The sequence below is a fragment of the Aedes albopictus genome, chromosome 3, assembly GCF_035046485.1.
Source record: "Aedes albopictus strain Foshan chromosome 3, AalbF5, whole genome shotgun sequence".
NCBI lineage: Eukaryota > Metazoa > Arthropoda > Insecta > Diptera > Culicidae > Aedes > Aedes albopictus.
In genome coordinates this window covers 135,683,250-135,706,942 of record NC_085138.1, presented here as the reverse complement: position 1 = coordinate 135,706,942, position 23,693 = coordinate 135,683,250, and the positions used below count along the sequence as shown (strand labels likewise).

The window sequence follows — 23,693 nt, the reverse complement described above, 5'->3', positions numbered from 1 at the left end:
GTCTGTTATACAGGCCTAACATACGCATTTGCTTAGGGTGTCCATTATGCCCCTAATCCCCCTAAGTCGTTTTTAATTCATTCGAATGATTAGGTTCATGTGGCTTGCTAGTTATTTAGACGGATGGTGGACCGATAGTTACAAGATAGTTGCACTTATCGGACATATTGAACCAATCGTTTATTATTTGAGGCAGTAGCAATAACAGTAGTATCAATCTTGACAGTAGCAGGTTTCTTACAAAAGTGTTACGTTCCTTCTTTCTTGAAGAAAATGAAAAACTGTGCTTCTTGTTAAAGAGCTAATTTGTTACGACTGATTTGTTTGGTGGCTTGTTAAGTAGTGACAAATAATTTTCAATTTGTTGATCTTCTCCCATGGCAATTGACATGGGCGACTATGATCCGTATTTCGTCATGCACACGCTGGGGGCATAACATCTCCCCCTTTTAAAGAGATCGTAGGGCGCAAGCCAAGCTGGTAGCCTGCGATATCTTCCTTGTCGAGCTGGTTCTGATGAACCAATACTGGTGGGAACCTCGGGCTCATCATCCGTCAACTAGATCATTTGCGGTGTCGGGAACCAGTTCGTTTAGTGGATCTTCCAGAACCACTGGTGTTGGAAGTTGGTTATTGGATGTAGAAACAGTTTCACTTGCATTCGAGAACCGGTGGCGTAGCTGGTTCGTATGTGCTCGGATGAGGCGTCCGTTTTCGAGTAACACAGTATCCCTTGTGTTCGATGATCTGTCCAAGAACCCATTCGGTTTTGTTTCGGCGATGTACTTGCGCGTACACCAGGTCGTCCGGATTGAAGGTTCTTTTGACGACTCCGTGTCTTCGGTTGAACTGGTCGTTTTGCTTCTCGTTGGCCAGGGTTGGACGCGGAGAACTCGGCTTCAAGAGATCCAGGGATGTCCGCATTTCTCATCCTAGGAACAGGTGCGCAGGAGATTTACCATCCGCAGCGTTTCGATTTGGTGTTGACCGATAAACGGATAGGAACGTCTGAATGTGCTGGAACGTCACCGTCTTTTCCCCTTCGGCAAGTTTCTTCAATCCTCTCTTCAAGGTATTGACGAAACGTTCTGCTTGTCCGTTCGATTGTGGATGATACGGCGCTGTCTTCAGATGCTGGATACCATTTTCGTCACAGAAAAACTTGAAACCGGCGCTGACGAACTGGGTACCATTGTAGGACACAAGAGTATGTGGGTTGCCATATCTTGCGAAAGTTTCTTGTAGCAGCTCCAGCGTCGCTGTGGTAGTGGTGTAACGGGTCCTGAAAATTTCCGGCCATTTTGAGTAGGCATCTACCACGACAAGGTAGAAGTAACCATCGACCGGTCCTGAGTAGTCGATATGAATCCTTTCCCATGGTTTCGTTGGTATCGGCCATGATGATAGGGTAGTCTTGCGGGGCAATTTTGCGGCAGAAGCACAGGAACGACACTGGCGCAGGAACCACAACTCGATCGCCGAACATGATGCAGTCCTGCGTCACTTGAAGACCTTCTCTTCGTGAGTAGAATTGTCGTACAGCTGGAGTGTGGAGCTCGCTTGCTGTGCTCGGCTAGCCGTTGCTGATGTGGTTGATTACCTCTTGAAGGACCGGGTCGTCTTGCGTTTCCTTGGCGATCAGTTGTGCTGTGACAGGCAAATGGGAAGTAGAGTCGTCGAGGGTTGCCTTCACGTCGGTTTCCGTCTGGAGAGCAGCGATAACGTATTCCTCGTCCGGTTTGCTGTGGCGGCTCATCAAGCGTGACAACAGGTCAGCATGTCCAAAACTAGCCGTTGGAACGAATTGGATATCGAAGTCGTACAGCAACATCGTAAGCGCCCAGCGCTGGAGACGATTTGCCGTGTAGACGGGAATTCCTTTCTTGCTACCGAAAATCTTGAGAAGGGGCTTGTGGTCGGTCTGTAGCACGAATCTGCGACCGAAAATCATCTTGTGGAATCGGGTAACTGCAAACACCAACGCGAGCGCTTCCTTCTCGATTTGACCATAGTTTTCTTCCGCAGGTGTGAGTGACCTTGAAGCGTGAGCGATGGCTTTGACGGAGCCATCGGGAAAACGATGCAGGATAACGGCACCCAAGCCGTCCTTGGAGGCATCTTCAGCCACGATGATTTCCTTACTGGGATCGAAGTGCGTCAGCAAGAGATTGGAAACCATGGACTTGAAACGGTCGAACGACTTATGACACTCAGCAGTCCACTTCCAAGGAACATCTTTCTTGAGTAGACGATCGAGGGGTGCTCGGAGTTGCTCCATCTGTCCAACGAATCGTCCGTAGTAGTTAATCGCACCAAGGTACAATCGTAGTTGCGATACATTCGTTGGTGCCATTTCGGAGATAGCGCTGGTTTTGGCTGGATCTGGCCGGAGACCATCCTTGTCGACGATGTGGTCCAGAAACTTGATCTGCGGCTGGGAGAAAGGACACTTTTCGATGCGGAGATGAAAACCATACTCACGAAGTTGCTGCAGCACAGCGTGAAGCCTGAGGTCGAGCTCTTCTTGAGTCCTTCCAGCGATTAGGATGTCGTCCAGGTAAGGCTTGACACCAGGAATGCCGGCAACCATGCTGTCGATGATCCTCTAGAACGCACCAGGAGCTGATTTCTCACCGGGCGGCAAACGGTTGTACTGGAACAAACCCTTGTGCGTGTTTATCGTGAGCAGTCGTCTTGACGATTCCTCTACTTGGACCTGAAGATAGGCGTCCGATAGGTCGATGCAGGACAAGTAACGGCAGCCGGCTAGTTCAGTAAAATGTCGTCCGGGTGCGGTAGCGGATGGGGATCCGACTCAAGTGCGTCGTTGAGACCTGTGGAGTAGTCACCTCAGATACGAATGGAGACATCGGACTTGCGAACCACGACTATGGGAGCAGCCCAATCGGAGGGATCTATGACATTTGGTCGAAAGACATTTAGTCGAATGACGTTTGGTCGAATGACATTTGGTCGAAAGTACATTTGGTCGACCGGACATTTGGTCGAATGGACATTTGGTCGAAAGCCATTTTTTGGAAAAAGAAGCATATGACATTTAGTCGAATGGACAATTCGTCGAATGGACATCTTGTCGAAAGGCACTAACTGATGAAAAGAGATGTGAGTGGAAAATATTATTATGGATTTCGGTATCATAATTATTTATATGTTATTGAACAAGCAAGCCTCGTTGAATAAATGCAGATGCACAATTCTCTAGAAGCAAGCTTCAAACAACAGTGCATTTTATAATGCTGTTTTTGATCACTTATAATAAGCTTGAAACAAGAAGATCATGTGCGCTGGTTTTGTTTACGAAGAGATTTGTACGCTCGAAGTCGCGAGTGAGTGCCAAAGTCGGCCATTGTGGGATCCTAACCAATCTGTCCTTAAAAGAAGGAAAAATATCCGATGAAAAAGTCTGCAGCTATAACATCCAAATATCAAACGGAAGAACTGCTTGTATTCAAAAGGGGAAATTGCTTCTGAAACATTCAGTAGTTGGTACAGGAAAACGCAATGAAATAAATAAACGTGAAAGAATAGCCTACGTTTCAAAGAAGGAAAAATTCATGATAAAAAGACAGCAGCCATAATATTCAAACATAGTACAAATACGAATTTTGAAAGAATTGCCTATGTTCAAAAGAAGGAAAAATCATAGATGAAAAAATCACAACCATAATGTCCCCTCTTCACTCTCAGCACAAATAATACACTTGAAATAACAGTATATGTTGAAAAGAAGGAAAAATATTTGATGGAAAAGCCAGTATGTTCTACACAAAAACGCAATGGTGAAACTGGAAAGAAGAGACGAAACTTACACTGCACTACAATGTTTGCTTTTTTATGTTTGATATAATTAAACACGATTAAATTGTTATATGACTTAACGTCCATTCGACCAAACGTACTTTCAACTGAATGAGTTCAGTAGCATATAAATTATGATACCGAAATCTATAAAATTATTTTCCATTCAAAACTCTTCATCAGTTAGTGCCTTTCGACCAAATGTCCATTCGACGAATTGTCCATTCGACTAAATGTCATATGCTTCTTCTTCCAAAAAATGGGTTTCGACCAAATGTCCATTCGACCAAATGTCCATTCGACCAAATGTCCGTTCGACCAAATGTACTTTCGACCAAATGTCATTCGACCAAATGTCATTCGACCAAATGTCCTAAAGCCAGCGTAGGCAACCGGTCTCTTGGGGCAGTACACAGGGCGTGCGTCTGGCTTCGGATAGAGTGTTACCTACGCTTTCAAGCAGCATCCGAACGTGGACTGGAACACTTCAGGAAACTTGACTTGAAGCTTCTGTATCGTTGCGTTCGAGTTTTGCTGGATGTTGTTGACCAACGAGCTGAATGGAACCGACCAGAGATCAAACTGATCGATAGTTTCGATTCCGAGTACGTTGAGATCCGGATTGCTTGTGACGAAAATGCGGCCAGATTTTGTCACGTCTTGAACGGTGATTTCGGCGTTGGACTCACCTAGGATCCCGAAGCTGTCACCAGAGACACTCACGGCGTCGACTTCCGATGGATTGATAACAGGCTTGCCCACTGATGTCCAAGTGCGCTTGGAAATAATGGTGACATCGGAGGCACAATCGCGTTGAATGTTGCGGGTGAACCGTTGATTTCGATCTTGACGTACTTCCGTTTCTTCGTGAGGTCAACTCGCTTAACCGAGATACCTTTGGACTTGACGACGTCTTTCGGTTTCGTTTTGTCGACCTGCTTCGATGACTTCTTTTCGGATGAGGATCAGTAGCCTTCCTTGTGGCCCTTCTGCTTGCACTTCGTACAGGTATGCGACTGGTAGGGACACACCTTGACGTAGTGTAGATCCCCACAGAACCAGCAAGGTGTTTTCGGTGACTGCGACTTCTTCACCTTCCAACTTGAAGTACGATGTTGGCGAGAAATTGCGTGAACGTTTGACTTGTCCCCGCAGCCTTTCTCGAGCATCTGGGTGTCTTGCTTGAGGTTGATGATGCGACTGCACTCCTAAACCAGGTTTTCAAGCTTGACCTTTGCCTTGTCGTCAAAATGCTTACCGTCCTCCTTGAACACGTCCTAGTACCGAGCGTACCGCGAATCGAAAAAGATGCCGCCGTTCGGATCGTATTGGAACTCGTCGATTTCGGTGGAGAGTGACTCGATGATCTTCTCGCTTCCAGCTTGATTGACGTTACCCTGCTGGAGAGCTGCAATCTGCTGCTGCTGGGTTGCGATGAGGTTCGTGGTTCGACGAAGAGTGCAGAACGGATTTAGAGGAGAAGAACGCAGCGAGAGCGTTAATGCTGCAGCAAGGGACCCGACAGAACGATAATGCCGTTCCCAAGAAACACGGAAGTTCTATCAGAAGCTCAACGCATCCCGCAACGGCTTCGTGCCACGAGCCGAAATATGCAGGGATAAAGACGGAGGCCTCTTGACGGACGGACGTGAGGTGATCGAAAGGTGGAAGCAGCACTTCGATCAGCACCTGAACGGCGTGGAGAACGTAGGCACGGGAGCCCACGGCAACGGAAGGAACGACGACGCCAGTGCAGCGGAGGACGGAAATGAACCAACTCCCACGCTGAGGGAAGTTAAGGATGCCATTCACCAGCTCTAAACCAACAAAGCAACTGGTAAGGATGGTATCGCAGCTGAACTCATCAAGATGGGCCCAGAAAAGTTGGCCACCTGTCCGCACCGGCTGATAGCCAAGATCTGGGGAACCAAACAGCTACCGGAGGAGTGGAAGGAAGGGGTAATCTGCCCCATTTACAAGAAAAGCGACCATTTGGAATGTGAGAACTTCAGAGCGATTACTATTTTGAATGCTGCCTACAAAGTGCTATCCCAGATCATCTTCCGTCGTCTGTCACCTAAAACGAATAAGTTGTCGGCCGGTCGCCAACAGACCAGATCTTCACCGTACGAAATGCCATGAATACCAGGTCCCAACGCATCACCTGTTGATCGACTTCAAGGCGGCATACGACAGTATCGACCACGCAGAGTTATGGAGAATCATGGACGAAAACGGCTTTCCTTGGAAGCTGACTAGACTGATCAAAGCAACGATGGACGGTGTGCAAAACTGCGTAAGGGTTTCGGGTGAACTACCCAGTTCATTCGAATCTCGCCGGGGACTGCGACAAGGTGATAGACTCCCATGCCTACTCTTCAATATCGCTCAGGAAGGTGTGATGCGACGAGCCGGGCTCAACAGCCGGGGAACGATTTTCACAAAATCCGGTCAATTTTTGTGCTTTGCGGACTACATATCCATTATTGCCAGAACATTTGGAACGGTGGCAGAGCTGTACACCCGCCTGAAACGCGAAGCAAAAAAGGTCGGACTGATAGTGAATTCCTTAAAAACAGGCGGAACCGAATACGACCGGATTCGTCTGGGTTTGGGTAGTGTTGTTACGATAGACGGGGATAGTTTCGAGGTGGTGGAGGAATTCGTCTACCTCGGATCCTTATTGACGGCTGACAACAACGTGAGCCGTGAAATTCGGAGGTGCATCATCAGCGGAAGTCGGGCCTACTACGGGCTCCAGAAGAAACTGCGGTCGAAAAAGATTCACCCACGCATCAAATGCACCATGTACAAAACGCTAATAAGACCGATGGTCCTCTACGGACACGAAAAATGGACCATTCTTGAGGAGGACCTGCAAGCACTTGGAGTTTTCGAGCGACGCGTGCTAAGGACGATTTTTGGCGGTGTGCAGGAGAACGGTGTGCGGCGGAGAAGGATGAACCACGAGCTCGCTGCACTTTACGGTGAACCTAGCATCCAGAAGGTGAGCCGGAAGAATACGGTGGGCAGGGTACGTTGCAAGAATGTCGGACAGTAACCCTGCACAGCTGGTGTTTGCTACTGATCCGGTTGGCACAAGAAAGCGTGGAGCGCGGAGAGCACGATGGGCGGACCAGGTGGAGCGTGACCTGGCGAGCAATGGGCGCGACCGAGGATGGAGAGTGGCAGCCACGAACCGTGTAATGGAGATATTGTTGATTCATTTTTATCTTGAATTTGATGTAATACTAAATAAATGAATGAATGGTTACTGCATATTTTTTTTCAAACGAATACCAACATTATCAGATTTAAAAAAAGGAGTTTCGATTGGAACTTATTGCATCCATAACCAGATCAATCACCCTATTTCGTATTCACACCGCCACCCAACCGCAGACCCTGCAGTGAGTGCAACAACGTTGTCGCTGTTGCTGCTGCTGCTACAGACAAGCTGGTGGTGACGCAGAGTTGGGGGAAACACGGTGGTGGAGCTGAGGCGAAAGCCTTTAATTTTCCATCGATGATCAATTTTACAATTATAGCTGGTTGGCTGAGTCTTGCCTGGGACTGATCTGATGGTGGCGACGGGCGACGGTACTCGCGAGATTGCAGCTTCCGGTGAAGCCCCTGTAATACCGGTGCGATGGTGGTAACAACAACCATCACGGCGTGTCACGTTGCGCTCGCTCGCTTGATGACGGGTTACCGCGTAGAATTTCCCGTGATGTAAAGTGATGAAAAGGAGGTCTTAATGTATCGATTTGAAGCGTGTAATTTCAATGCCTTTTTTCCTCAATCGGACTTTGTTTACACTTGATTGGACGATTTTGCCGGGAGGCGAAGGCTCAGAGAAATAACCACAACAAAGGCAGCTTTGTGGCATTTGATTGAACTTTTCGTAACTGTGGTCCTCGGGCAACTGGTCCGCCTCCACAGCCCACGCATTAAAAATCATATTTCGATTAATTTGATCCCCCGTTACAATAGGTTTTAATTCGTTTTTTTTTTCTCCTCTACTTCTTTTTCCAGGTATGGGCGCAAAAGTGCAATTATATCAGTCTGCTAGCCAGCGGCAACCAAACCCAGTGCAACACAAACCCAGTCATGGTAACGTAATTCGCGCGGCAACTCGGTTCGTAGTGGATTTGCTTGTAATTAATGTTTGGTATGTAATATGTGTGCACACACATGTAGGTTCCAGAAAATATGTTAACGGGCAATAAATCATAATAAAAAGCAGCGGAGTTATTTGTTTAATGAGTGTTTTTTGTTCAATCAATCATTTTTGTAAATCGGTTGTTAATAAAGTAGTCACGGACAATCAGGTACGTGGATTAACAGACTATTGGATCTATGCTTTCTTGGCAATAGAGTTCCTGGAACTTTAGGCTGAAAAGTTTGACCTACATTTTAGATTGTGACATGCGTTTGTGAAATGCTCACTCTCACAATCAAATGAATTTGATTCTCGGTCGCCCTAGGGACGTGACGCAATTGAAATTTCTTTCCTGCTGCACGATAGACCTCCACATGCAAAATAATCATTAGGAGAGAAAGATTTCAGTTTAAAACAGCTAGAAAAGAAGTTCTCATGGAATACTAAGCTAAAAAGCCGACTGTATCACAGTTGAGTCGTTAAGTAAAGAAGGAAGAAAAAAGAAGATACATATATGAGAAAACTTCATTTCCTTTTAAATTTTGAAAAAGACCTTAACATGATCCGTCTATTAACAGTCTATTAAGCAGTGAAAATGCCATACTTCGCAAACAATGGAGCCGGTTATTGCAGTTTACTTTAACTCGGCCATATGTATTTCATCCTGTTTGCAAAAGTTTTGGAATCATTTTTTTTATCTCTATTGACGAGATTTTCAACGCTAGGCTTGTTCATCTCGATTCATCATCAATTTCTTCCGCTTGGTTTTGTTGAAAATGTCTTCTTTGGAAATTTCAACAACAGTTCCTCTAAAATTCTTCGGCATTTTTGTTTTTGAAATTATTGAAATTTTGTTGGGAATTTTTTAAACAATTTTTTTTTTGGGAATTCCTTTTGCAATCCCTTAGGAAATTTCTCCGGCAATTTTTTCGTACAATCAAACCAATTTCACGAAATTCAGAATTTGAGACGATTTTGTTGGTTTCTTCACATTTTTTTTTCTAGAAATTTCTTGGACCATTAATTTTGAAATTTCTTATGCAATTATTTTAGGAATTTCTTCTACAATTTCTTCGGCATATTCATTGAGAATTTCTTTTGAAATTTCTAAGACAGCTCCTTTGGAAATTTAGATAAGGCCAAATAAAATTGCTGGTGATATTTACGAAGGATTTACAGAAAGGATTCACAAAACCATTTCAGAAGAAAGTGCGACTTCCTTCAAAAGAACTGCCGAATCCATTAAAAAAACTGCCGACTGATTTCCATAAAAACCGCCTGCGGATTTTCCAAAGGAATTTTCAAAAGAGCTGCCAGATAAATTTCATATGAAATTTATCGAGGATTGTAAGAGTTACGTAAAAAAATGTGTATGTATTTCCAAAGCAATTAGGCACAATAATTCTTTAAAAATTGACGATTTTTTTCTAAGTTTTTAAAATAACTTCTAGAGAATATACCGCCGAAGGAATTTCGAAAGGTATACCCAAAATAATTGCTTGAGGGATTTCCCATAAAATTACAGCAGGATTTGCAAAAAAAAAAAATGCAAAAGATATTCATTGGAAGCATTTTTAGAGATCTCCCTGGAAATTTCTTGGGCCATTCGTCTGTATCTTTATCAACCGATTTTTATAGGAATACTCTGCACAATTCCCTCAGAAAATTCTTTGAGATTCGATTTGGCTATTGCTTTTATAACTTCTCTTATTGTTCGAAAAGTCGAAATGCTCAAAAGAAGAATTCTGAAATGAATGCTTGAGTAAATTCCAATACCGTCACAGCGCGATTTGCCAAAGACTATGTCTGAAATAAGTCCGATGGAATCCCCTGAGAAATTGCTGAAAAAATATCAAAATTCAATAGCCGAATAAATTTTCTTAATAAAATCCAGAGTCTTTGCTGATTTAATTCCAAACGCTTTACTGGAATGATTTAGAAATAGATGGATTGGTCGAATTTCTAAATCAAATTGACGAAATTGTGGAGCGGACCTGGTGTGATGGTTAGAACAGTTGACTATCACGCCGAGGACCTGGGATCGAATCGCACTCCCGACAAACTCGCGAAATGTGAGTTCTTCCTTCGGAAGGGAAGTAAAGCGTGGGTCCCGAGATGAACTAGCCTAGGACTAAAAATCTCGTTAATACAGATAAAAAAATTGGCGAAGGAATTCCAAAGGAATTGGTGGAGAAATTAAGTAATGCAAGAAAAAAAAACAAGATCACGCAAAAGAATTTCTGAAATAGTTGAAAAAAAATGCCAGAAAAATGAAATGAGAAGCAACTCTCAAATGTTCGAATGATTTGCCGTTAACTTTTCTAAAACAATTGCAAAATAATCTCCCAAGAAAGTTTTTGGAGCAGTTTCCAAAAAAATTGCCACTTTTCAAAGTTCATACCGATATAATTTTCAAACGATTTATTTCCGGACATAAAACCGAAGAAATTCCCAAAGCAATTGCCCAAACTTTCGTGGCGATTCCTTCAAGAACTGCTTTTGAGATTCCTCCATATATTTGTCCAAGGACTTCATCCAAAATTCAATTATGGATTTCTTCAGAAACTACTCCAGGGATTTAGTTTTAAATTATTTCAAGGTTTGTTTCAAAAACTTCTCCTGCGATTTTTATCCAAAAAATCCTAGGGGGATTCTTGGAGAATGTTCAACTGATCTTTCTTAAGTGTTTCCCTGATGAATTTGTCCAGATATTTCTCCAACAGTTCTTTTAGGAATATTTCAATGGGTTCCTTCTGAAACTCAAGCAGGAACTATTTTAGAAATTCTTCTTAGGACAACAATTCATCGCAATTTGCTCTAAAAATTCCCTCAGATTTTTTTACAGGGACTTCTTTAGAAATTATTTCGAAGTTTCTCCAATGACCGAGATGAACCAGCTGAAAATCTCGTTAACCCTCTTATACCCAAATTTTTGATTTTGATCTAAATATCATTTTTCGTCATCTAAAATCGATTTGGAAATTCTCGATTTCGTGAATTTCAGTTTTTGATTTTTCTAATTTTTATTTTTGAACATCCCCACAGCTTTATATTTTTCCTGGAAACCTATTTGGGGTACGGATTTTTTTAGATGAAAACATTTTGAGATTTTATGATTATTGTTGATATATTTTTTTTATTTTTTTTTTCATAGAAAATTTTATTTTCCGTGTAATTTTAGGGAAAATAATTTTGGAGTGTATTCGATTCCCTTAAACTATAAAACTAGGATAGAATGATTTGGGAAAAAATTAAAATATGTTAATTGTAGCGATTCAATGCAAAATAAACAATGACTTCTAGAAGGTGGCTAAAACATCAATTTTTCAATGATTTTCAAAAAATGTAAATACACTTTAAAATACACCAAAAACTATTTTGTGATATACAAAGCAGTCCTAAATATCAGCCAAAAATATAAAAAAATATTTTCCACGAAACAAGAATTACAAAAATACTCAAACTATACCCCGTCTAAAGGCGGGGTTGGGTATTCGAGGGTTAATAAAGATAACAATAATGGAATTATTTAATGAATTCATCCAGTGGTTTCTTCCGAAAATTGTTCAGATATTCCTTAGGAAATTCTTTTTGGTATTTTTCCAGTCTACCATTGAAAATTCAAAAATGAATGAATCAAGAATTTTTTTCAGAGTTTATCCAGAAAATCATTACTACCTACTGCATTTCTACTTTCGGTGAGTCAGGCAGGAATGTCTCCAGAGATTCCTACAGAAGCTCATACAGATTGATTCTTTCAGGATTTTTTGAAGATATCCCTTCATGTATTACCCCGGCATTTCCTCTATGGATTACTAAAATAATTTCTCCACGGATTTTTTAAGAAATTTATTCAAATATATTTCGTTGAAATTTCTATGGAAGTTCTCTTAGAAATATCTCGAGAGTGTACCTAGGGATCTTTGCAGACGCTGATCTATAACAAGATTTTTTTTTCAGAAATTCGCCCACAGAATTCTCCCAATTTTTTTTCAGTAAATTTTCCGAAATTTTGATTGAAGGATTTCCCTAGAAATTTTTCCAAAATTCGAATACCGAGCCACTTGGGCAGTCACTGGTATTTGGGAAAGTGCAAAAAATAGAAGCCCTGCTGAGATTACACTTCCCTCCCTTAATATTGTTTCCCTAGGAACAAGAAGTTTCTTCAGTAAGTTCTTAAGAAATTTTCCTAGAATTCCTACAAAAAATTCCCTGGGATTTCTTCCAAGATTCCGTAAAAGATTCATTCAAAAGTATTTTCTAAGATTTCTTGAGGGATTTTACTGAAGATTTTTCCTCAGAAATTTCTGCAGAATATCTTTCACAAGTTTCTGCTGAGATTTCTTCTGAAATTCCTGAGAAAATTATGTATAATGTCCAGAGATTTCCCGAGAATTTTAGAGGTTTCTTCAGGAAGTCCAGCAAGGGGTTTCTTCAAATGTTTTACCAAGGCGGTTTTAAGAAATTGTTCAAAAAATATCTTTACAAATCCTATAGGTATTGCTTCGGAAATTCTTTCCAGAGTTTCTCCAAGATTTTTTTGACAAATTCTTTAAGTTGTTTCTGCAGAAATTCCCAAAAAGTTTTTTTTAGAAATATCTCCTGGGATGCCCTCAGAGATCTCAGTAAAATTGGTTCATATATTCTTCCCAGTGGCGTAGCCACAGGGGGGGGTTAATTAAGGTCAACCCCCCCAGAGCCAAAATTTATGGAACAAATTTTCAGTGTAAACCGCTTTGCGGCGAAAAAAAATTTCCGCTGCACCGCTATTTTTAAGCTAAGGCCCAAATTGACTGTATTTTTTACGAAATGTGAGTGTCAAATAAAAAAGCTATTATTGAACATCAAAAACCCCTCCCAGAGCAAATTTCTAGCTACGCTAGTGATTCTTCCTAAAATTTTCCAGAAGTTATTTTAAAAATTGTGCAAAAATACAGAAGAATTCTTTTAAAAAAAAAACCCTGGAGAATTGTTTTACGAAATCCCTTTGAAACTGCAGGAAATAGGGGTTACGTACAAAAGGCTGAATCACATAAGGCTGAATGATCAAAAGGCTGAAACACATAAGGCTGAATGATCAAAAGGCTGAAAGCATCAAAAGGCTGAAATATATCAAAAGGCTGAAAGATATCAACATGTTGAAAAGTTTTGAAAGTTGTAGAGAATCGAATGAAATGACATTTTGGACATTTATGGCTAATCTATTGGTCTTTGATAAACATTTGACTCGACTTGAAAATGATCATAAACAAACAAGAAACAAAATAATCTTTGCTCGAAAGTACATTTGGTCAAACGGTCATTTGGTCAAAACCCATTTTACGGAAGAGGAAGTATACTGCCGTAATTCTGCAAAGTGACGTAAGCGCCATTCAAAATTTCGATATTTTTTGGTATATTATACATAATATCTGGGGTAAAAAAAACACTGCGGTATTCCTGCTGTATTAGAATGCAGGATCTAGTCGTAATCTATCATCTATGGAAAGAAACTTAGAGGATAAGCAAGAGTTTTATGCATAATAACCAAAAAATGGGCCAAAGCTATCAATGTCGCTTACGTCAGTTTGCAGAATTGCGGCAGTATATGACATTCAATCAATTTGACTATTCATCGAATGGACATCTGCTCACGTGAGCTAACTCTAACTGATGAAAAGACATTCAAGTGGAACATAATCTTATGGATTTCGGTATCATAATGTCTATGGGTCATTCCACGCCAAGTGACCGACCGCTTGCAATCGACCATCACGGATTTGAACCAAATTTGGCTGAAACATTTGTTTAGATAAAAAAAGAAAAAATCCAAATTTTGGTGCCGATCGGATCACCCCTCGGCCCGTGGCAGCACCCCTCGTTTTGGCCGATATGAAAATTATCCTCTCTTTCTTTTATTTTTATCATTGAAACGATTGCCCCTACACATTTTCGACCTTCGGCTTTTTTAAAGGAAATCGTTCAGGGAATCCAAAAAAAATATTATTTTTTTTATACAGTGTTGCCAGATATCATATTTTTCAATTTTAAAACTAAAAATCGATTTTTCTCAAAATACGTATATTTTGATTTTAAAAATGTTGATTCCATCGTGTTTATCAGACGTTTTCCTATCGAAAAAGCTTAACTCCCCAAGGTAATTTGCGTCGTTCCTGAGATATAGCGTTTTTAAGAAAAAATATTCATTTTTTTTTTCATATAAAGTATCATATAAAATCAGGTGCGGTTTATAAATTTCGTAAAAAACATTAGGGGGATTCACTTAACCGCGTAAACTGATTGAACTGATTAAACGTCACGATCACCAAGGCAATCTTTGATTATTTCATCCACAAAATCATGAAATATTTCAAATAAGCAGAAAATCATGGCTTACGCAGCAATTTAATCTGTTTAGTGAGTACCCCTATTGTTCGATGCCATATAATCACGTTTTGTGCTGATTTGAACAATATCGAGTATAAAAAGGATTAAAAAAATTGTGACAGTGTTGCCGGATTACCTTTTTTATTATACCATGAAACCTAACCTTCAAGTGTTCGACAATGTTATTCTGAAAAATCGCACCATGTGTGTTGCAAGATGTGTGAGCAAGATTAAAACAATACACATCTTCTCTAACGACCCTGTTGTTGACCTTTTCTTCACAGACAAACAGACGTAACACCTAGAAAACTTTTCGCGAAAATCCATCGCCTAGTTCACACTAGGTGAAACGTCTAACGCTTAGAAAAATGATGTGCGCACCTCTGGTTGTGAAAGCTACAACTATAAAGGTTTAAAAAGATCGTTAAACCGTGGTCGATGGATGTTTTTCCAATGTTAGGTCTGTTTGTCTGTGTTTTCTTGTTTATGATCCTATCTGACAAAATGACCCGATAATTGACAGTTATTGTTAGTTTGATAGTTAGCAATAAAAGAATTGGTTTATTGGAAAAGATGAGGATAAATTGTTAAAATATAAAATGTATCTATTGTGAAATTCATTTAAATTGTCATTTTATTCATTTCAACGATGTTGTAGATGGAAGTGTTGCCACACATGTCATTTTTATTGTAAACATCTAATTTACACGAAAGCTTTCGTAAATAGATAACACCAAATAAAAACAAATGATTTATGTTATTATACATAACGAGCACATTTGGCAACACTGCATGAGTATGAGCATAGATGGCAAAACAATTCATAATTGCTACTCGATGATTAATCGCAGCGATCGATTGTCGCTTTAGTTTGTGTGTTTGCTTATCAGCGACGACAGCAGCCACTTCGATCACTCACCAGCATTCTTCACCATTCGCCATTCATTCATTCGCTTGCGATCAAAACTGCGACGAACGGCAACGAATATCCATGTCAAGCAACTTGCGCATGGCTTTCCACTGGTGATGGGGTTGCGTGCTTGATCACGACAATCCGTTTGCTGCATCTGTCTCGATTCGATTCAGCAAAGAGGAATGAAAATGAATGGAGTGAGGCGAATATACCGATCCTTAATATGATACTATACATTGTCGATCTGGAAGTCACCTATAATTGAACGAACAATCGATTTGATTTATCGGAATTAACCTTCGCGTGCAACCGATCTCTTTTCCATGCAAAAAAAGCCTGAGAAAAGTAGGCTCTAGGGAGCAAACGCCACTAATCCATTTCACTCAGAAATTTTTGTTCATTCTTCGCCACGAAGAACAAACAAAAACTCATACCATATGCAATCACATCAATAGACAACACAATACTCAACACTGTTCTTCACTTCTCTGCCCGGGACAATAAAGGACATGATCTACTATTCTGCAATCCAGTAAGAGTAAACGCAATACTAAGCATCCCCGCACCTGTTGTTTGCGTTTTCGCTAAATACTAGCATACTTGGCAACACTGCCTTAAAATAAATCAAAAGATACCTTCGAATATAAAATAAAAATACTGAAGTCTGAGCTACCAGTTGCGCGACGATGCGTAGTATCTAATATTATCTAATTCCAAAGGATATCATACTTCATATTTTATCATATTCCATATTTTCAGGTTCAGCTTCTGAAATTAGCTGTGGGTCATTGAATGTAGTTATAGCGAAATGACATTTTCAGCACTGTTGCTTATAAATACACTCAACAAATGTTTTCCTGAATATATTTTACATCGATGTTGCCAAATGTACTCAACCTAAATAAAAAAATACTTTTGGCTTGTTAATTAGATTTCATACTAATGTTCTAGTAAAATTAAGATTTCTACAATAAATATTACATATTTGGCAGCACTTCTGTTTAGATAATGTTAAAATATATGAAATTTATTTAGAATTGATGATCTCAATAGATACATATTTTTAGTTCAACAGGTTATGCTAGTCCATTACGATAGACTCATGATTGATGAACTGGCAACACTGTAACATTTTTTTAATCCTTTTTATACTTTATATTTTTCAAATCAACACAAAACGTCTTTATATGGCATCGAGCATTTTTTTTTATGAAATTTATAAAGTGCACCTGATTCTATATGATACTTTATATCAAGGATCGGTAAATTCGCCTCACTCCATTCATATTCACTCCTCTTTGCTGAAGCAAATCGAGAAAAATGCAGCAAACGAATAGTCGTGATCGAACACGCAACCCCATCACCAGTGGGAAGCGATGCGCAAGCTGGTTGACATGGATATTCGTGGCCGATCGTCGCAGTTTGGATCGCAAGCGAATGAATGAATAACGAATGGTGAAGAATGCTGGTGAGCGATCGAAGCGGCTATTATCATAACTAGAAGAGAATTTCTGCATGTAATGCATACGTTTTCAGTGTATTGTTGTTGAAATGCTAGATTAGCAAAGAAAATAATAAACATTTTTTGAAAACTTCAAATATTCATACGCGCAATATCACTCACGAATCGCATCACCTCTCCATCGCTTGCGATGCGAATGTGGACGAATGTTTAAATTCCATGTATGGCTTCCCACCGTTCACCGGTGTTTGCTGGCGTCGCTGACAAGCAAACACACAGACTAAAGCGACAACCGTTCGCTGCTAACTGTATTCGAGTGTGGAAGAAGATGAAAAGTGGAAATCAGGAACCCTGCTTTATATGAAAAAAATGAATATTTTTTCTTAAAAACGCTATATCTCAGGAACGACGCAAATTACTTTGGGGAGTTAAGCTTTTTCGATCGAAAAACGTCTGATAAACACGATGGAATCAAAATTTTTAAAATCAAAATATACGTATTTTGAGAAAAATCAATTTTTAGTTTTAAAATTGGAAAATATGATATCTGGCAACACTGTATCAAAAAAATAATATTTTTTCTGGATTTCCTGAACGATTTCCTTTAAAAAAGCCGAAGGTCGAAAATGTGTAGGGGCAATCGTTTCAATGATAAAAATAAAAGAAAGAGAGGATAATTTTCATATCGGCCAAAACGAGGGGTGCTGCCACGGGCCGAGGGGTGATCCGATCGGCACCAAAATTTGGATTTTTTCTTTTTCCATCTAAACAAATGTTTCAACCAATTTTGGTTCAAATCCGTGATGGTCGGTTGCAAGTTTTCACGTTTTCTCGGTCACTTCATATGGAATGACCCCTATGTTATTGTACTTTCTTCAGTATCATATCGGCCAATACCCCGCTAATACTAAACTATTTTAGCTCAAATTGACAAAGGATGTCACCAACAATTTATTTTCACTCGTTTGAAGTATTATGTGTGTCAACTCGGAAACTAGGTTGAATGAGTATTAGATGTAAACAATTGTTCGGGTAATTCGGGTAATAAGCGGTAGTTGTACCTAACTGTTGCTCAAAAATGTTTGAACTTTGTTCAGTTCTAAATTTATAACGCGTGCGAGCTCTAAATTTAACACTAGCGAAATCCGCGAAACTGAAATGGCCATACCTCCACCATGTTTCCACAGATTTCAAACATTTTGAGCTCATTAGATTCAGAAATTCTTCTACTATTGGAACCATATCTGAGCGTACCAGTCCGGTCAACATGGGTTTTGGCAAATCTGGATTTCCAATCATATGCTTTAATACAATACAGTAACGGAGTTATTGGCATGAATTATCGAAAATCATAAAATTGCCTAAACCAATAGAGTCTCATCGTCGGTCCATCAGTTGGCCATTCCTGATTAAGTTTCTCAAGGAACTCCGGGTGACTAAACAGGTTTATTAATATCACATATCGACAGAAACTATTTCCCCCAATGTTGTGCGCATAAGAATTCAGAACCGAATCGCAGCACTGCAGTGTGAACGCGTTCAATCTGCATTGAAGTTCATACTCGGCACACTGCGATCAAATATATTTGAACATGCAAATTGAACACGGCATGAACTGGAAAGGACTGAACCCATAGCATGCTGACTAACATGTTACCCTGGTATCTGTGATTTTAAAATGGTCATATTTGCGCCATTTCACCCTTCAATTTTGGCAATCTTTTGGGCTAATTCAATATCCTTTTATTGAAGAGTGAACCAGTCAGACCATCGTGTGTTTCGAAAAATCAAAATTCCTGGAGCTGTATTTCAATATCCGAGACCACAATGTCGTAAGATCTGTGATGCATTTCCCTGTGACATAACATAATAACGTCCAAATATGTAGATGCGGCACAAGGTTCTAGTCCTAGGAAAGAAGACACATACACTCAGAAATAAAAGTATACACGGAATTACTATTATTTATACATTTTGTATCAGCATCTCTCTCACTCTCTTTCTGTTTTCATGCTATCTGGTGCTTCGCCTGGGTTGACGAAACACTTCTCTTCAACCCAGGCTAAACGGCAGATAGCATGAAAACAGAAAGAGAGTGAGAGAGATGCGGATACAAAATGCATAAATAATAGTAATTCCGTGTATACTTTTATTTCTGAGTGTAGGATTTAATGATGAAGATAAGCGCATGTGAACTCAGAGTCGAATGGGAACCGAGCGGGCGCTCTTAAGCAGCAAAAGCTCTGACAGGCAAGTTCAATGCTTTGTCGACCAAAAAAATTAAAGTGTTCAGTTCATTTTTGGCTCACGTTCTGTTCGAATACAATACTGCTTGAAAGAATAGCCTATTTTATAAGAAGGAGAAACATCTGGTAAAAAGTAAGCAGCTTCAACACCTGAACTTAAATTATGATTCTTCCAACATTTTAAAAGAAGAAAACCTTTGATAAAAAAAAGATGCAGCTATAACATTCAAACACAGTAAGAAAAGCCTATGTTCAAAAGAAGGGGAAATCTCCGAGGAATCGTTTTTAAGGAATATGCGCACGCAGAAGCTCGCTGCATTTTACACATTGGTAAGAATGCCAACACTGAATATATGCAAATACCTCAAAAGAATAGCCTATTTTTAAAAGAAGGAAAAATCACTCACGGGAGAGTTATTAGTATGCAGATATTATCATCAAACCTTTCCGCTGGGTCGTTATACAGTCAGGTTTTTTTTTACGCGGGGGATACGTACCGCGTAAAAAAAAAACTCAGTTCAAAATTCGAAAAACCGCGTAAAAAAAGTCTCACCATTTCTCGACGAATCATGCAAAAATAAGACGATGAAATTTTTTTTTGTATGGAGTTTTCATTTACGCGGCCGCGTAAATCAAAACCGCGTAAAAAAAGACCTGACTGTACTGTACTATTTGCGGCCACAATACTTACTCTTCCATCAGAGATTTTTCCCGCTTTTTTAGAAAGGCTGTTCTTTCGAGGTAAATGCATAGATCCTAATTTAACCATTCAACTAGGCTGCCTAGTAAACCTCCTTTGCATTAAAATCATTATAACCCATTCGCCTTAGTGGCATTTGAGGCCTGATATCATTCGGCATTATGACACGGCACCAACGGGAACGACGTTTCGGCAAATGCCACTCCGGGGAATAGTATTCCGGAAAATATAATACCTTGTGTAATACCATCTTTTAAGTCATTAAACCCTCAGCTCAGATTCTATAGAGTTCATTATTATGCATATTTCAAGTTTTGGAATTTGCCATGTTTTCAGCCTTTTGTTATGTCAGCCTTTTGTAATTTCAGCCTTTTGTTACATATCCATAGTTTCAGCCTTTTGAAATTCAGCCTTATGTTACTATCCCGGAAATAGGGTATGTGTGCCATCAGTAATCTCCCATTTTCATCCTATTCGAAAACAAGCGATTACGGCACCGATTGGTTGCGTTCTTTTTGTTATCGTGGGTGCCCACTTCCAACAAAAATACAAAAATAAAAACAAAACAAACTGCGCTTCAATCCTTCGTTTTTCGTAGGATGAAAATCAAAGCTCATGCTTAATAAGGGAACCAATACCCTATATTTGGAAACTCCGAGATGCAATTATTGGAATTTTATGGAGGAATTCCTGGACAAAACTATCCCTCAACATATTTCTGAGGGATCCCTGGAACTTTTTATGAAGAAATCCCTGGAAGAGCTGGTGGTGGTATTTCTTAAGGAAATCTCAGAAAAATATGATATAATTTCGGAAGGAATTCCTTGGAAAATTCCTAAGAAATTAAAAAAATGAATCAGGTATTCATAGAAAAATTTCTTAAAAAAATCCATGCCAAAGGGATTCTAGAGTAACGCCTGCAGCAATTATTAAGAGAATCTTTAAAAAAAAAAAAACAAAACATCCCTGCAGGAAGATTTGAACTGTATATTGGAGAAATCCCTGGAGGAATTTCCAGAAGAATCTCTTGATAATTTCTAGTAGAATGTACAATCCCTGGAGAAATTTAAGCTCTTATTTTTTTTTTAATTTGTGAAAATACAGGGGTGGCCAAAATGTTTGGGATAGGCAACTTTTTTTTCTCAAAAAAAAAAAGTTCAAAGAGCTGTAACTTTTCATAAAGTACATCAAAAATTCTCAAATTATGACTGTTTGTTGGCCTATGTGCATTATTGGTACAAATTTGAGCTCGATTGGTTTATCTTCGCGAAACTAGAACCGTTCTCGTTAAACACTTACGGGATTCACTAAACAGCGTAAACTGATGGATGTGATTAAACGTCGCAATCATCATGGCTATTTTTGGTTATGTCATTCACATTTTCATGAAACATTTCAATATTTCAGACAGCCAATTTTTGAACTGTCATATCTCGGAAACTAGTAAACCAAAACAAATAAAAATTTCGGAATAACTGACAATAAAGCACAACAGTGAAGTCATTTACTTAGGGGCGTACCCGTATAGGAGCGCTTAAATTTGGAAACCTTGAGTAACCACCTCTGATTTTACCATGACAGCACTGGTTCGAACTGCACGACTGAAAGTTCACAATTCTGTGAAGATGCTGTAGCCCTGCCAGATGTTTCTTTTCCGAGTTTTGCCTTAATAATATGAGCAATTCAACATCAACATATTAATGGAATCCACTATTATAAAACTGCGTATTTATAAGTACTTGCTCTGAGTTTTCGAGTTCTCAAAAATACAACTTTGGTCCACTGGATATTTTAAATATTTTTCATTCTTCCAGAAAGCTGGGAAACCCATAGGTAAAAAAGTTTTTCAAATCGATGGAAAAACGGCACATCTAGAGGTGTTTAACAGGGTTTCAGGAGCGTTCTAGGAGTACTCCGGAGGATTAAGGGAGTCCCAGGTTTCAGAGGGTTTCACAGGCGTTCCATGGGGTTTCATGAGGTGTTCTCGGACGTTTCAAGAGCACTACAGGGTGTCTCAGGGGTTCTCAGGGAGTTTCGTGGAGAATTCGAGCACATATTCCAGGTAGCTTCAGAAGCACTCCTGGGGTTAAATGGGGCATCCGAGGTGTTCAAGAAGTTCTAGGGGTTTTCGTGGGAGTTCCATGATGTTTTATGAGGTTTCAGGGCGATCCAGAGCTGTTCGAAGGGTGTTCCCTGAAGTGTCATCAAATTTCAGAGGTGTTCGCTGGTGTTTAGGGGATCTCTGGGGCTTTCATGGGTGTCCCATGGAATTTCAGAGCGTTTCAGGGGTATTCCTGGAGTTTACAAGTTGTTTCACGGGTTTTAGGGGCCGCAGTGGCGTTCCATTGGGCTACAGGAGCAATAGGGTCTCCTAGTGGGGTTTCAGGGGCGTTCCTGGAGCGTTCCAGGAGTGTTCCAAGGAATCCCAGAGGGTTTCAGGGTCGTTCCAAGGGCCTCAAGTTTTTCAGAGGCATTCCAAGGGATTTCAAAGGCATCCTGCGGGGCTTCAGCGGATTTCAGGTAGTCCCAAGGATGTTCAAAGGCGTGTGGCTTTGGATATTCCAGGGAGTCTCGGGGAGTTTCTTGGACGTTACATGGGGTTTCTGGGGGTTTCAGAAACGTTTCAGAAGGTTTCAGGTTGTGTCAGGGGCGTTTAAGTGCTTATATAGGGGCCTCAGAGGGATTCGTAGACGTTCGAGAGAGTATGAATGGGTCTCTGGGATGTTCCCATGCGTTTCACAGGGTTTCAAAGGCGTTCCATGAAATACACCCCTAAGACCGTGGAACGCCCTGAAACGCTTTGAATACCTTCTAAAAATCCTTTGAAACTTCCTTGAAAACCCTCGAAATCCCCCTGAATTTCGCGGAAACTGCTCCGGAATGCCCTCGAAAGCGCCTGCATATCCTTGATACGCCTTATACCACTGAAACATCTCTCTGAACCCCTCTAAGAAGCCCTCAGGAAACCCCCCTGACACCCATGAAATTTGAAAATGGCTGGATCAAGATGAAATCAAATGAAATCAAAAATGTTTGTACTATAAATTGTAATAGTAGTTGAAAAATAATTATCAAAAACTCCTGAAACAGATAGTAATTCGTGGCCTTTCCAAGACACAACAATCTAAATTCATTAGTATTTGTGAAACAAATAAGTTATATAAGTCATCCCGTAGAAGTTTCTTGGAGATTTCCAATTTTCAAACGCTTGAAAGTTTAGATTTTTTGGCTGCATTGCAGGACAGCGACGATACCTTATTTGGCTTCGTTCCCATTACTTCTTATTTTTAGAACTAAAACGAAGCATACGACAGCTGTGGTACCCTCACAATTAATAAGCTTTTGAAGTTATGTTCTGCAACTGACAGGTAGCAAGACAGGTGAAAACTTCGGACCTAGCACGAATATTTGATTCTTGGATGCCTTTCCCATCCGCGCTTCGGGGCCTCAGCGCCGGCGAGCCCACTTCTTGCTCGACTGACCCCAAAATACTCACTCCTAAAAATCTGTTTGAAGAGTCAATTAAAAAACGACTCAAAGGAAAATTCATTCGCCCTGTTAGTGTAGGTGCGTCTTTCCAACTCAAAATCTGTTCCCTCTGTTTGGCTGACAAAAACAAACTTGCGTAGGTAGGCCTTCTTCCTTCCCACAGAGTGCAGCGCAGCACCATCCGGCATTGAACGAAACCCGACTAAAATAGGCTTTACTGCTGAGGCTGCTGCTGCTGCTGCTGGGAGGCAATTTTTCACCGTCATTTGCAGCCACTCAGGGAGAATTGGAGCACCCAGCCGAGTGAAAATGCGTATAATTAACCGTCAAGAGCAGAGATGCACTTTCATTTGCATAAATTGCAATAACCGAGATTCAGACACGGTCGTCCTCGCCGGCTAATGTTTGTAAGTGTGGTGTTAGTGCTGCTACAGAGCTTCGCTCGGGAACTTCCTTTCAGACGCGTGTAGGAATGAAGGACATCTCTCGGAAATCTAGCCCGAGCACGTCAACATTTCCTACAGCAAACGTTGCTG

At 40.4% G+C, this 23,693-nt stretch overlaps 1 protein-coding gene across 2 annotated transcripts in view; it reads left to right on the top strand.

The window, feature by feature from the left end:
• The window catches only part of LOC109408491 (furin-like protease 2), a 1,190,934-nt gene that overhangs the window by 198,065 nt on the left and 969,176 nt on the right, over positions 1 to 23,693 (top strand). The window lies entirely within an intron of this gene.